Here is a 15288-nt window from a genome sequence, read left to right as displayed (position 1 = left end):
TCTCTCACACTCTCTCTCTCAGCCCCGTGGGTCAGCCTCAGTTTAATTGTAGCCTTGTGAAATATTCATGGAGATTCAGACCAGATACAGTGGGGCAAAAAAGTATTTAGTCAGCCACCAATTGTGCAAGTTCTCCCACTTAAAAAGATGAGAGAGGCCTGTAATTTTCATCATAGGTACACTTCAACTATGACAGACAAAATGAGAAAAAAAATCCTGAAAATCACATTGTAGGATTTTTAATGGATTTATTTGCAAATTATGCTGGAAAATAAGTATTTGGTCACCTACAAACAAGCACGATTTCTGGCTCTCACAGAGCTGTAACTTCTTCTTTAAGAGGCTCCTCTGTCCTCCACTCATTACCTGTATTAATGGCACCTGTTTGAACTTGTTATTAGTATAAAAGACACCTGTCCACAACCTCAAACAGTCACACTCCAAACTCCACTATGGCCAAGACCAAAGAGCTGTCAAAGAACACCAGAAACAAAATTGTAGACCTGCACCAGGCTGGGAAGACTGAATCTGCAATAGGTAAGCAGCTTGGTTTGAAGAAATCAACTGTGGGAGAAATTATTAGGAAATGGAAGACATACAAGACCACTGATAATCTCCCTCGATCTGGGGCTCCACGCAAGATCTCACCCCGTGGGGTCAAAATTATCACAAGAACGGTGAGCAAAAATCCCAGAACCACACGGGGGGACCTAGTGAATGACCTGCAGAGAGCTGGGACCAAAGTAACAAAGCCTAGCATCAGTAACACACTACGTCGCCAGGGACTCAAATCCTGCAGTGCCAGACGTGTCCCCCTGCTTAAGCCAGTACATGTCCAGACCCGTCTGAAGTTTGCTAGAGAGCATTTGGATGATCCAAAAGAAGATTGGGAGAATGTCATATGGTCAGATGAAACCAAAATATAACTTTTTGGTAAAAACTCAACTCGTCATGTTTGGAGGACAAAGAATGCTGAGTTGCATCCAAAGAACACCATGCCTACTGTGAAGCATGGGGGTGGAAACATCATGCTTAGGGGTTGTTTTTCTGCAAAGGGACCAGGACGACTGATCCGTGTAAAGGAAGAATGAATGGGGCCATGTATCATGAGATTTTGAGTGAAAACCTCCTTCCATCAGCAAGGGCATTGAAGATGAAACGTGGTTGGGTCTTTCAGCATGACAATGATCCCAAACACACCGCCCGGGCAACGAAGGAGTGGCTCAGTAAGAAGCATTTCAAGGTCCTGGAGTGGCCTAGCCAGTCTCCAGATCTCAACCCCATAGAAACTCTTTGGAGGGAGTTGAAAGTCTGTGTTGCCCAGCAACAGCCCCAAAACATCACTGCTCTAGAGGAGATCTGCATGGGGGAATGGGCCAAAATACCAGCAACAGTGTGTGAAAACCTTGTGAAGACTTACAGAAAACGTTTGACCTCTGTCATTGCCAACAAAGGGTATATAACAAAGTAATTAGAAACTTTTTTTGTTGACCAAATACTTATTTTCCACCATAATTTGCAAATAAATTCATTAAAAATCCTACAATGTGATTTTCTGGATTTTTTTCTCTCATTTTGTCTGTCATAGTTGAAGTGTACCTATGATGACAATTACAGGCCTCTCTCATCTTTTTAAGTGGGAGAACTTGCACAATTGGTGGCTGACTAAAAACTTTTTTGCCCCACTGTGTGTGAAGTTATGGGAGCTTCATAAATCACAGAGAAATTCACAATAGGTCAGCTGTCAGTGGGCTGACTGTGTTAACAATTTACAGAGTGATTTGATAATGTAATGGCAATTAACAGGATAAGTACTGTGCAGTAGCCAATACAGCCGGACGGACGGACGGACGGACGGACGGACGGACGGACAGACAGACACGGACAGACAGACAGACAGACAGACAGACAGACAGACAGACAGACAGACAGACAGACAGACAGACAGAACCAGCTGCAGCTCTCTAACCTGCTGAGTTGTTGTTCCTCATATTTCCTATCAAAATGTGGGGCACCAGGGTCAAACATGGAGGAGCAGAAAGCCAATATACTCCTGCGGTGGGAGAAATGCTCTGAATCAGCTTGAATAAGGGTATGGGTTAGGTTTAGGGTTATGGAAAATAAGATTTTGTATGAGACTGAATTGTGTGTTCTCACAAGGTTTGTTATACAAGACTGTGTGTGTGTGTGTGTGTGTGTGTATGGACACTTTAGTAAATGGATGACTAGTCACTTTAAATAATGCCACTCTAAATAATGTAATTTAATAATGTCTACAAATCTTACGTTACTCATTTCTCCTGTATATACTGTATTGAGACCCAATCACTGGACACTTTAAATAAATGGATTACTAGTCACTTAAAACAATGCCACTTTAAATAATGCCACTTTAATAATGTTTACATATCTTACATTACTCATATCACATGTATATACTATATGTTATACCATCTACTGCACCTTGCCTATGTCGCTCGGCCATCGCTCATCCATATACTTATATGTACATATTCTCATTCATCCCTTTAGATTTGTGTGTATTGGGTAGTTGTTGGGGAATTGTTAGATTACTTGTTAGATATTAACTGTACTGTTGGAACTAGAAGCACAAGCACTTCGCTACACTCGCATTAACATCTGCTAACCATGTGTATGTGACCAATACGATTTGATGTGTGTGTATTACCTCCTCTATTACAGTTAACACACTTTGTCAGCTGTAACAAACAACGTAATAAACCACGTTAAGGGTGAAATATGCTCTCATGCTCTTAGTAAATTGTTTGTTGATAACATCATCAGGCTCAAGCAGCTAAAACAATCACCTCTGCCTTAGGGCCATATCGAGTACTCTGACACTAAAACTCCACAGAGATCTGAACTGCCTAAGTGCCTGTCAACAGTCCAAACGTGTCCATAAACTACATACACAACTTTGTAAATCTCATATGATTAGAATACAGAAAATCAGTTCTTTGAAGTGAAGGTCAGCTTATGAAGGATGTTGGCTACGTCCCAAATGGCACCCCATTCCCTATATAGTGCCCTGAATAGGTGGTAATTTGGGACTCAGACCAAAACTGGACAATAAAACTTGCTCCCTACTGTAAATGTACCGAACAGCAACATGAACAGTGCCACAGGCAAGGCTACGTTTTGAACCTGCCAATAGCTCAGAATTCCAGACACCATGTATAATTTAAAGCTTGGTGAGGCACACACCGGTCTGCCTGCACAGCCGTGAGAATAAAGTCTGGCTTTAGGGAAAGTTAGAGTCGCAAATGGCAAGCTTTTTCCTTCATAGTGGGACTCTGGTCAAAAATAGTGCAATATAAAGGGAAAGAGGCACCATTTGGGGTGCAGGTAAGTCTGGCTTTTTAGTGGTTCTCTGTGTCGTTGTTGGTACTTCTGCTCCCCAAAACCTCCATGTCTCTCACCCAGACAGACCCAGGCCCTCCCGTGGGACTCCACAACCCAGCTAACGAGCACCAAAGTGTAGAAAATATTGGAGAGAAGGAAGAGCATGCATGGGACTTTATCTCCACAGTCTGCAGTGTACTGATGAACTTCATTAACTGATAACAGACGGCACAACAAGTATTTCTCAGCTAGTCTCTGACAGGATCTGAGATAGGAAACCGCTGTGTAATCTATGCCATGGCACAGATCTGATATGTTACACAACCACTGATATCCATTTGGAATGAGTGCATATTGCTTGATTTCAGATTAGAAGCGGTCTCACCACATGAATGAAAGACTTTTGAGGTGTAATTAACAACACATGAAGTGAAAGCTACCATCATTCATGGCTGTGTACAACCAAACAGTCCTTACCCAAACAACTTAACACCTATGGGGGAAGGTCATTACAAAAAATCCCTTTGGAGTACATGTTAGGAATTATGTTCCCCTCACCAGATACACTACATGACCAAAGGTATGTGGACACCTGCTCATCGAACATCTTATTCCAAAATCATGTGCATTAATATGGAGTTGGTCCCCACTTTACTGCTAAAACAGCCTCCACACTTCTGGGAAGGCTTTCCACTAGATGTTGGAACATTGCTGCAGGGACTTGCTTCCATTCAGCCACAAGAGCATTAGTGAGGTCAGGCACATGGTGATCTTGTTGAAAAGGTGGCATCCTATGACGATGCCACGTTGAAAGTCACTGAGCTCCTCAGTAAGACCATTCTACTGCCAATGCTTGTCTATGGAGAGTGAATGTCTGTGTGCTCGATTTTATACACCAGTCAGCAACGGATGTGGCTGAAATAGCCAAATCCACTAATTTGAAGAGGTGTCCACATTATTTTTTTATATATAGTGTACTAACAGCTAAGTTCTAAATGGCACCCTACACCCTACACAGTGCAATACTTCCAGAGTCCAATGTTTCCTGGTCAAAAGAAGTGAACTAGATAGGGAGTAGGGTGCCATTTTGGACACACCATGTGTTTCCTTCAGAGGTGGAGAGATACTTGTCAGTTCCAATTAACCAACATATTCTATCTAAGCGGTTCTGATGATGTGGATAGTAACGGAAACAAATCAACACAGTAGTCTGAGGTCCAGTAGAAATGGATGTAAGAGTTTATGTTTTATACCTTGAAGCCACATGTTAGGGTGGCTTGGGATTAACCCCCTCCCCCTGTCATTCTCACCACTTTATGTCGCAATTTTCTTTTCAACACTTTCGCTGGATGACACTAGTCTACCTCTAGAGGCTAGGGGGCAGAATTTTCACTTTTGGATAAATAGCGTGCCCAATTTCAACTTCCTGCTACTCATGACAAGAATATAAGATATGCATAATATTCATAGATTTGGATAGAAAACACTCTGAAGTTTCTAAAACTGTTTGAATCATGTCTGTGAGTATAACAGACTAACTGTTCAGAATTGCTTTTCTCCCCCCTCTCTGTTCCCTGAAATGTCTTTGCCAAGGGATATTTCATAGGAACCTATTTTCAGTTCCTACCGCTTCCACTGGATGTCACCAGTCTTTGGAATTTGGTTGAGGTTATCCCTTTGTGCAATGAAGAAGTAGGCCAACTCGGAACTGGGGACACTTTTGTGAGTTGCGCAAGACGTGAAAAGCAGAGCTGGTTTGTTTTCTTTCCTGTATTGAATACAGATTGCCCCGTCTACAATTTGATCGATTATTAACGTTTAAACATACCTAAATATTTTGTAGTGACGTTGCGCTTTTTGTAAGCTGTTTTTTTCTGGATCAAATGCGCTTTATAAATGGACATTTTGGATATATATGGGCGGAATGAATCTAACAAAAGGACAAATTGTGATGTTTATTGGACATATTGGAGTGCAAACAAAAGAAGCTTGTCAAAGGTAATGCATGTTTTATATTTTATTTCAGCGTTTTGTGTAGCGCCTGCAGTGTTGAAATATGCTAACTCCTTTGTTCACTGCTGGTGCAGATGGTGCAGGCTATCAGATAATAGTTTCTTAAGCTTTCGCCGAAAAGCATTTTAAAATCTGACATGTTGGCTGGATTCACAACGAGTGTAGCTTTAATTGAGTATCTTACACGTGTGATTTAATGAAAGTTTGAATTTTATAGCATTTCATTTGAATCTGGGGCTCTGCATTTCCCCTGGCAATTGGCCAGTTGAGACATTTGCGTCCCACGTCAAATGTCATCTGTCTCATCCCTTTTTAAGTCACTCCAACAAAATGATTGAGGTACATTGATCTAATAATTTGTCATTTAGAAAAAAACGATCTAATGAGAAACACTATACAGATAAATATTCCACTTGGTTAGAGAGAGAGAAAAAAGTAGTAACATTTAAGTAAGTATGTTTGTGGCAAACGCCCCATAAAGGGGCCATGGTGCCCCGATAGTGGGGAAACTATGTTACTTTGTGTATTATATTTAGCTCATATGATTTTCTTCATGAGGAGGGATACTATGTAATATTGTTGGGTCTGCAACCATGTTTGCCAGTGACAGTCTCTTCCCATTCAATTATTTATTTTCAACAAAAAGTTCAGTAAATAATTCCAGTTGAAATTGTGAGGGTTGTTTTGTTTGCAAAATGTGCTGTCTGTGCCTCTGTATATTGTCTATAAAAGTGGATCCTCATGATTGTATTTTGTTTTGACCACACAGGCCTAATAAAATACTTCAAACGGTAGGCTAATCGTGTCTCTCCCTGTGATGACTTAAAGAAGAGTAAAGTTAAGGCCTCTACATCTTGCTGAATTTATCTGTACTAACATCTATCAGACTTTCTATCTGAGTTTCTGTCGGTGTCCATTTTGAAAGTGCTGAGCGAATAGGTCTACCTCGTCGAAGCTTGTAAGGAACTGAATGCAAAGTGTTAATGATATGAAACAAACATTATGAATTTACTGAACATTAATGTAATAATGTTTGTGTATGGTTCAAAACTCAAAACTCATGTTGGCGTTCATTATTGTTGAAGGAGAATGCGGTTCTTATCGACTTACACAAATCCATAAGGAGTCAGAAGAAACCACATTTGTTTATGCAAGTCAGCCATATCAGATTTTTTTAAAGGCAGTAAATGAGGCTGAAGGAACTGTTTCGCTGCCAGACGAGGCTCCGCTGATAGCCAGGTAAGGATTTACTCCATGGTTCTCAAAGGAAAGCTCTGCTGTTGGGACTGCTTTATGTAGGCCCTAACAGTTTGTGGGCGCCATTTGTCACCGTTATAGTGCAATTAATGTATTGTTTAGTGTTGTGTTGAGTAGTCAGTTCGCTGGCATGCATAAGAAAATGGTTGTTTGCCCCACCAAGATTTAATTGCTAAAATCGCCACTGCTCCTGCCTATACATAAATAAATAAAATCATTCAAAATTCTACACCGAAGAGCATGACTTGGCCACAGAGTATCATTAGCTTCTTTTAAAAAATAAGCTGTGGATTGTTTTAAGCGTGCAATTTGGGCAGAGTACGAGGCAAATAGGCTACCAAATATCTGATTGTTGAGTGGCAGCAGTCAGTGCAAATCTGTTAAATAAGCCTAGGCCACGGCAATATTGTTAAATAAAAATCATAGGAAAAACATAGTTCAGAATGCAAATGGCTATTGCAGAAAAACTCCAAATTGAGCGAACAACAACCTATTTTACTGGCACCAGCGGCATCGGCCGTATCCCTTGTGAGTGCACATATTCACTGTCTTTATCATTGGATCAGTACCACTGGAGAAAAAAAATGCTGGGATAATAATTTCCTCCTCCAGGCTAGATGGATGTCATATTGTACAATCTCCCCTTTTCATAGGCCTAGATTAGTTTGTTGCATTCAAGACAAGGTTTGTTTTTACTGATCTGTTAGTCAGTGTTAGCAAAAGTAGGCTACTAATTTGTGTCGTATTAAACATTATGTTTCTTATGCCTCCAGTCATATAAAGTGTAGTATAATTGAAAGAAAAGTGTTTGTAAAAGGCCAACATTTTCCAGCGCAAAGAAAGGAGAAAAAAACATCTCTGAGGTCACTATGCGCTCAGGCATGCATTGTTTTGTTTTGCTAACAGTGGTTGAGTGATATTATTAGCCTAAATGATGATTATCTTAGCCTACATTACATTTTGTCTGAAAATCCGTTGATAGATGCATGCAATCGTTTATTATAAAGGTGAAATTGTATGGTGAAATAATTGCTTCTGCAAACTTGAAACTCATGCGTTGAAAATGGATGTATGCATTTGAAGTCAACCTTTTTGTGGCTTGATAGCAAGTGCATTATGCATCTATTTCACGTTGCACTGAATGTGCCTTCAACAAGTAAATGACTCAATTTATGATGAGGTAGAGTAGTTGATGACATTGTACATGCCTTTCCACAGCCGTTTATTTTTAGTGATAATTAATGGCTAGTGTCTTTTTTGTTTCGTTTTTCTGTTGTCCAAATATAATTTTAGAGTTGTGTAGAAATTCAGTAAATGAGATTGAACAACAACAAAAAAAATCCCACACACCACACTGTTCCATACCCTAGGTTTAGCTGAAATGATGCCACTGTCTCAAAGTACAGTATATGATCACTGTGTGCCACACCATGCACAAAAAAACTTGAATAACAAACCACCAAACCTAGTGTGCCCTTTCTTTGTCATTTCATTTGAGTGGACCAAAGCATTTCTTTCTTCTCCAGCCTCACCAGCTGGCTTGGACCCAGTCCACTGCTTCTTCATATGTCTTCACACAGGTTTTTATCTCTTTCTCTCCTCTCTCCTCCAGTCTTCCATCTGGCAGGTGCCCCAATGTGTATTGTGAAAGGGAAGTGGTTGCAGTAAGTAACAGGACATGTGACAGGAAGTAAAGCCTAATTAGCTCCAGCAGACAGACAGGATCCTGCTGAGGCACCCAGGCTGCAGTATCTATCTGTGTGCATTCCAAAATGCACCCTTTTCCTGATGTAGTGCACTTCTTTTGACCAGGGCCCAAAGGGAATACTGTATTTGGACTATAGAGCTCTGGTCAAAAGCAGTGCATTATATAGGAAATAGGGTGCCATTTGGGACTCATTCATTGTGTCATTTGGAACTATATGGTAAGCTAGCTAGCATTGGATCGACTTAGATTGAGATGTTTTGTTAGTGCGGAGGATTCATTTGGGAATCTCGTTTTGTTATGATTTAGCACCTGATTTTGGCTCTGGTAGGCTAAAGTTGTATCCTACTCTAAGGTAGGATTGGAGTTATTTTTGTTGCCTCATGTATAAAAAAAAATGTTTCAAGTGATGCAACAGTTTACCTAAGCATCACCCAAGCAAACTCACTTCCACACATGCATCTCATTACCAACCCAAAGGTCAGTGTTTAGCTCCGCCTTGTCTGTTTTCCCTCAGGATCCTGCAATTGCTATTGATTTCAGTCAACTTGAAGTAAAGGTATAATAAGTGACAAGCATAAATTGCAGAGGCTCAAGTTACAACATAGCAAATTAGGTTCAGAAAGTTCAGAGTCAGCACAACAGATGAAGAATGCCATTGTATCTGTTCAGCGTCCCAAATGGTACTCTGTGCTCTATGGGCACTGGTCAAAAGTAGTGTACTATATAGGGTGCCGTTTGGGACGCAGGCTCTGTCCAGAGCCCGGATAATTTTATTTCCACTGAACAGCAATAAAGAGCAAGCCCCAGTTTACCAAAAGCTAGCTAGATAAGGCTAAGTTCATCATTAGAACCATAGGATCTTAAGGTACTAAGATTAACTTAGCCTTAAGATGCGTTGGGAAACCAGGTCCTGCCTATTATTGCTGTTTGGTGAAGATAAAATGATCCGGCAATCATAAGGAAGAAAGCAATATCAACAAGTAAGTGTTTGTATTTTTTTATTGTTTTCTAAGCTCCACTGTCCAATAGTCTCTTGTGCAACTGTAATACTCACAACTGTAATTTAGTGTGTACAGTAATTTGCTTTTGTAACTAGTGCAGAGTTGTCTTTTCCTGTATTACACTGGAACAAAGCAATAGATATGGCTAACCGATGGGTTCCATAATGCTAATAGTCCGGTCTGAAGTACAATAGAACACATTCACAGAGCTTCTGGTTGAACATTTCTCATTATGAAGTAAATAAGCTAGTGGTATCTAAATACAAGCTACCTTTTATTCTAACGGTTGTGCTTAAAGGGCAAATCCTCTTACTACATCCTTCCAACACCTTCCCACCTCCTTCCAGTACCTTATCAGGTATGGTTAGTTATCACTTATCAGGTTCATTAGTTAATCAAGTGTGTGATCGGGTGGACAACCAGCCCAAACAGTTGAATAGGCTGCTGCTGCTGCTCACATTCAGAGAGAAATTACTGGAGACAACAGCAGACAGGATGGGAGCTAAAAGACTTTCAGCTAACTGAAGCATACTTTAAGTTCCTTATTCTTGAGAATTTCTGTTTGTAAAATTATATAATAATGCTTCAGTTTGTCTCACTGATCCTCTGTACTCTCCTAGCTCTACTATCCTAGCTCTGAACCCTCCTAGCTCTGGCTCTGGTTTCCATGTGGTTCTAACGATGAACATAGCCTTAAGATGCTTTTTGTAAACTGGGCCCTGGCACGTGACAGTGGTCTCTCCACAGATTCTGCCAGACTAACATTTTACATAGGATGAAATAAGAAATACAGACTGACATAATGTATGTGTTGTGTGTTTGGGTGAATGGAGTGGTTGAGAAGCAAAAAGGTGGCATGTGCAGCTCTAGTTAGCTGCCAGACCAGGCCAATCTGTGGACGGAGAGAGCTAGCCCTAGATGAGATGGATGGAAGCCTGGGTGTTCATATCACAGATCCAATCTCACATCCTCCCGTGCGCCAGAGCAATAAGCCCAGTGTCACACTGCATCTAATCGCTGATCTAACCTGTGTTCCTACAGCACACCCCAGTCCCCCTCCACTCCTCTACTTTCCACCCTCCATCTCCATCACTCAGCCTAGCCCAGGGCAGCGGTTCTGAAACGGATCACTGACTAGGCCATGGATCCATTCCAAATGGCCGTGTTCCCTATTTAGTCCACTACTTTTGATAAGAGCGTTATGGGCCCTGTTCAAAAGTAGTGCACTACATAGGAAACAAGGTGCCATTTTAGACACAACCCATTTGTCTATCTCTCAGGAAATCCAGGAGTATGGATAGAGAGCAGGGGTTAAATCATCACAACATTTCTAAGACAATGAAACAGATGAGGCATAAGGCCCTCCCAGGTGCCTGTCTGTCTTCCAGGATGTTTGTCAGGAGTAGGAGAGCCAGCCTGGACTTAAATGCATAGTGTGGCAGCCATTTTGTAGAAGGACCTGGCACAGAGGTTTCTATCTCTGGCTTAATTATCTTCCCATCATAATCAATCTATAACACATCTGAAAGCTGTATTTATTTAACGAACAAGAACACCCCTAATATGCACTGAGAGGAACTCAAATAAACTATTTTATGGATATGAAAGCAAAATGTATTGCTTCAAATCATGGGGTCACTGGACTAGTAACCAGTGAACATGTGATGTGATCAATATCACTAGGAAAGAGTTAAGAGTTGGCTATTGGGTCAACCCACCACCGAGGGTTAATTGTGACATGAATTCAAATTAAACGATTAAAGCAAGAAAAATCTAACATTGCTTTTTAAGGCTGAGGTGGGCTATATGTGCTATAGGTGATATCCTATATATCCAGGTGTATTGGTGTATTGACAATAATGGGAATTTGGCCCATGACACCTACAAAGACAGAGGGAGGTTAAATCTAATCAGCTGAAGCAGGTATGTCCATGAGGTTCCAATTGGTCCTGCCAGGATAACTGATTTCTGATCCAGAACCACTTGGAATTAATCAGCGTTCCGAGTGTTCCTACTGAATCCATGCATCCTCTGTATGGCCATTCATTGATGCTGGAGGCCTCCCAATGAATCTATCAACAGGCTAGCTAATTACATGTAGTGTCAAATGCTAATTATTCTCAAATGAGAGATCCCAAGTCAGTTGTAATTATTCCATAAAAACAGGCATGAAACCACCACCAAACAACATACCAAACAAACACATAAAAACAATCCCATTCATTCACCATGTTTAGTAATACATGTAAAGTGTGGTGGATTTAATCTGTTTTGAATATGTTTATTGTCAATCTGTCGCACAGCCGAGCAAAATAACACAATGCAACAACACAAGTACTTTCACCATTCACACCAACAAAAGGCTGCGGGACGATTGGAGGAAAACAAGTTTGGAGTGAATCTAGCTGAGCATCGCTTGGCTCCCTCCGTATTAATGAGAGGCTGCTGCCATAGGGTTCAGCAGATAATTGCCATAACATTGGCAAGTGTAACACACCCACACACTCACGCGCACATACATACATATGCACACACACACGGGATAGTCCCCACAGCCCCAGCCTCACCCCTCCTCACTCCTCCTCACGCCCAGTCCCGTCATTCATCCCTGCCTGGTTCTGCATACATCTGTGTCTCCACAATGGGCCTCCTTTGTGCTATTGATGGCCACTCATCCATGCAAAGCATTGGGTAAACTTAAATTAGCCAAGTTAGTGTTTTAATGAACGTTCTCCCTGACCTTCATTCTGGGCCCATTCTGCTGCTATTAAATTGTTTCTGGCGGTCGGTGAGCCTGGTGGTGTGTGCAGGGTTGTGGAATAACTGATTACAATAAAAACTGTAACTGTAATCAGTTACATTACCAGCAAACATTTTGTAATCATATTACAGATACTTTTGAAAAACTAGATTATTACTTCTTGGATTACTTATAATTCTGAAAAGAATTTTGCTAAAAAGTACATTATGACACTGTTCTGTTTTCTCAATTACATTGATTTCAGCATTGAAAAAGGTGCACGTTTAAGTTTGTTCCATCTGAGCAAGTCAAGTCTGACCACAAGTCAGAGACTATATGATGACACTAAATGCATTTGATGTGTCCTTTTTGTCTCTTCTAATGCCTCTTAAAAGGAAAGTAATCCAAAAGTAAGTGAAAGTAATCCGATTACATTACTAAGTTTGGGTACACCAAAAGTTACATAACTGATTATAATTTGGGACAGGTAACTAGTAACTGTAACAGATTACTTTTAGAAAGTAACCTCTCCGACCCCAGGTGTGTGAATGGGAGGTTGTGTGTGTGTACGTGTGCGTTCGTGTTGTAGTGTATTTGTGTGTGTGTGTGTGTGTGTGTGTGCGTGCGTGCGTGCTTGAATATCCCAACTCTCCCTGAGACACCCTTTGAGAGTGGGTCACGTGTGTGTTTGTGTGTGTGGATGGGGTGGAGGTGGGGGGGGGGGGGGGGGTAAAGGAGAGAGCTGATCATTTTTGTTCACAGACTGATAAATGACTAATTCTGGGAGATGAAGGGAAGTGGTGATGGTAGGAGGGAGTAGAGGGAAGGAGGGGGGAGGAAAGAGAGAGACAATAGACCCTGTGTCTCCTATATCTCTCCTTTCCTCAGGCTCTCAATATGAGGTCTCCTGATCCATCCCCTGCCCTCTTGCGCCTACCGGACATCTAATTGTTTCTTCATCCCAAATGGCGCCCTTTTCCTAATACAGTGCACTATTTTTGACCAGGGTCCATACAAGAGCTCTATGGGCCCCGGTCAAAAGTAGTGCACTATATTGGGAATAGGGTGCTATTTGGGACACATACATCTTGTCGTCGTCCTCCTCCTCTCCTGCCGCTCCAGATAGCTCATCCCATTGTCCCTGCGCATGATTGGCTCTTCCGCTGTGTCAAGGCAGGGAGCTGGCTTGCTGGTTCTATCAAGGATAAAGAGACAGAGCCAATAGGAGGAGGGTGTAGCATATCAACTTTTCTACCAGCCAAGCCTCCCAGGGGACAGGAGATAAAGTAATTCATTTTTTCCCGATATCCAATACGACCATGGGATAGGTGGTGAAGGGAGGAGGAGGAGAGAAAGAAATAAAGAAAGAAAGGAGGAGGAGGCTGGACAGAGGAAGAGAAAATATAAACACATTGATGCAATGAGCTAATAGTTCTGCTATCACGGACAGGGGGGCATTGAAACTAATAAAAAATGAAACATTTCCCCTTGATTGAAATGGATTGGGGGGGGGGGGGGGGGGCAGCTGTGTCTGTCTGGTCCTTGTAACCTCAGAGAGAAGTGAGAGATAGGGGTTGCATCCCCATGGGCCCTGGTCAAAAGTAGTTCACTATGTAGATAATAGGGTGCCATTTGGGATGCAGATGGGGTCTGTGGCACAGAGTGATGGGACTGTCAACACTGAGGCCTGGGTGACAGGGAGACAGCATGGGAACCCCCCTGACTGGTGGGCCTTCAGAGGCGCTTGGAGGTCCAGGGTCTGGGACTGAGGGCTTTTGTTGGGCCAATTATATCTGTTTATTTCTCTGCTGCATAAAGCTTCATACGTTTGATGAGCTCCCCCTATAACCCAGCTGTACAGGAAGCAAGAATAGGTCACCAGTGGTCCCCTCCTAATGGCTCGGAGGGGGGGGGGGGGGGTTACAAAATGCATGTGTTACAAAATGCCCGCTGGGGTGTATGGGCAAATCAGAATGAACAGATTAAATCTTGACCCTGAATGATGTTTCCGGATGACAGTTTGAGTGTAGCTAGTGCTCTACGACTGATACTTATTGTGGCCATTTGAGTGACAGTTTATATTATTATGAATAGTTTGCAGGTAATTGCACATAGTAATATCAGGACAGAGAAAATGTATCTGTGTCCCAAATAACACAGTATTCCCTAGTGCACCACTTTTGACCAGAGCCCTATGGGGGCGGGGTGGAAAAAGAAAAAAGCATTGCAGCATCTATAATCACACCTGCATAGTAACATACAGTTGAGCAGAGACCCTTTTAGGACTTCCACACATGAGTAAAAAATGTATTTCAGCGTCTGGATATCATATAAACAAATGTCATGCAATTCGACGTCGCTTACATGATAGAAGACGTTAGCAGAATATTTTAATACCACACAAATGACTGAAAATACAGGCTACTCAGACAGTGACAAATTGAGAGCAATAAAAACGACCTGGTCTTGAGCGCAAACAATAGCCCAGACCAATGAAGGAACACACAAATTGTACAATATTAGGAGTAGCATATACTGTACTGTCACGAATATCACCGAAGGTGGCTCCCCTTCCTGTTCGGGTGGCGCTCGGCGGTCGTCGTCGCCGGTCTACTAGCTGCCACCGATCCCTTTTTCCTTTTCATTTGTTTTGGTCTAATTGTTTTCACCTGTTCCTTGTTGGGGTTTTGGGGTGGGTATTATTTAAAAGGCCAGTGCCAGAGGACCTGAGGGACCTACTGGGTACATAACTTAAAAGCTTGTCTGACATGTATTTGGGGTGTACGATCGTGGATTGATTTAAAAACCAATAGAAGAATCTTAAAACTAATTGTTAAAACTGGTGTGCTCTCCGTCTTGTCTTGGTCAGTACCTGTGCTGAAGCATTCTGTATGGTTTGCACTTGACCAATGGCTTTATTGGGTAGACCATACAGGAGAGAATTACAGTAGTCAAGCCTGCTTGTAACAAAAGCATGGATGAGTCTATCTGTATCAGCCTGAGAGAAAAACGTTCCTCAGGTGGTAAAAAGCTACTATTTTGGTCACGTTCCTATTGTGTGATTATAAATAACACCTAGGTTTTTTACCTGGTGTTTTATGTTTATTGCCCATGAATTAAAATGCGTGGCCAGATTCTTTCTCTGTGCTTTGGCTCCAACAATAAGTACATCGGTCTTGTCTTGATTTAGCTGGAGGAAGTTGTGA

This window comes from Oncorhynchus mykiss, chromosome 4 (assembly GCF_057628025.1).
Source record: "Oncorhynchus mykiss isolate SJ-2025 chromosome 4, ASM5762802v1, whole genome shotgun sequence".
Taxonomy (NCBI): Eukaryota; Metazoa; Chordata; class Actinopteri; order Salmoniformes; family Salmonidae; genus Oncorhynchus; species Oncorhynchus mykiss.
The sequence above is the reverse complement of the archived record's forward strand: the minus strand, read 5'-3'. Positions refer to the sequence as shown.